The following is a 1,156-nucleotide window of genomic DNA, read 5'->3' as shown; positions in this document are numbered from 1 at the left end:
ATTGTGCACAAATATTGTACGATGACTAGCGTTGCCGGTGCTTTTTTCTTAAAGAGTCAGTTCTTGGCACCCATTCCCTACTTGACTCAGCCTAATCTTCAAGAATATTTGTCAAGAACTAAAAAAAATCCAGAAAAGGTTTAACCTCCCCGTCGGGGAATTGAACCCCGGTCTCCCGCGTGACAGGCGGGGATACTGACCACTATACTAACGAGGAGACGTGAGGGCATGAAATGAACAGCTGCTGATGTCTGCACAGCATCCAGCGACCACCTAGCTGGCCTAGGGGGTCTCATTTTCCCCCGTCAAACGGCTTGCCCGATCTAAGGCTAATTTCTTTCTTTTTATCGGCACCAGGCTTAAAACTCAGTTTAAGGCGATAGTTCCGGGCTATGTTTGACTCCAGAGTTGAATCTGTCATCCCGCATTTCCTCAGCAAATCAAGCTACCCATCTCAAGTCTCATGAGCTGAGGACGGCAAAGTCCCTGTGGGCTTAGGACAGTCAAAGAAACCCCTGGGCTGCATGCTAAGCCCCTTTTCGGCTTCACTTTCCGAATCCTGCCCTAGCTTGCGATTAGTTTTTTTCTCACTTCTTGCCCCCATCTCCCACCTTGCCTCATGGTCTCCCCTCCTCTGCGCACCTGACAGTTTGCCTGCCCTTCCACTGCCTGTCTCCAGACTTTCCAAGGAGAAAAGGCAAAGCACTAAAGCGGGCCGGGCAACGGGTCAAGTTCCGCTTTCGGCGACTAGCAGGGAGGTAGCGTGGCCGAGCGGTCTAAGGCGCTGGATTAAGGCTCCAGTCTCTTCAGAGGCGTGGGTTCAAATCCCACCGCTGCCACTTTTCCTGGCCTTGCATTTTAAAGAAGAACGTAACGTTGACCTCTTCCTTCATTAGTGCCACCTCTGTCGCAATGAGCAAGCGGATGGTATGCCACACCCTGCAGGAAAAAGGTTTCGCTTCTGACGTCTTGCTTTTCTGGACATCCAGTCTCAAGTTTCCCATCTGGAACGGCGCTCCCTGCTGCTTTGTGAAGGCTTGCTGCAAGAGCCTTCGAAACCCAGGAGCTCTTGCGTTGAGCTGTGACGCGTCCTGGGAAGACCTCCCGTTGCAGCGGAATGAGCCCCACTTCCAGGGCGTGCTGGTAGCAAATTTCC

General features: G+C 52.2%; 1 non-coding gene across 1 annotated transcript; it reads left to right on the top strand.

Moving 5' to 3' along the window:
• Positions 1-757: 757 nt before the first annotated feature.
• TRNAL-AAG (transfer RNA leucine (anticodon AAG)) lies at positions 758-839 on the top strand. The gene has a single exon. It is a non-coding gene; the product is annotated as a tRNA-Leu (tRNA).
• The last annotated feature ends 317 nt before the right edge of the window (positions 840-1,156 follow it).

Source organism: Ambystoma mexicanum, chromosome 1p (genome assembly GCF_040938575.1).
Source record: "Ambystoma mexicanum isolate Mex_15411 chromosome 1p, UKY_AmexF1_1, whole genome shotgun sequence".
Taxonomy (NCBI): Eukaryota; Metazoa; Chordata; class Amphibia; order Caudata; family Ambystomatidae; genus Ambystoma; species Ambystoma mexicanum.
The sequence above is the reverse complement of the archived record's forward strand: the minus strand, read 5'-3'. Positions and strand labels throughout refer to the sequence as shown.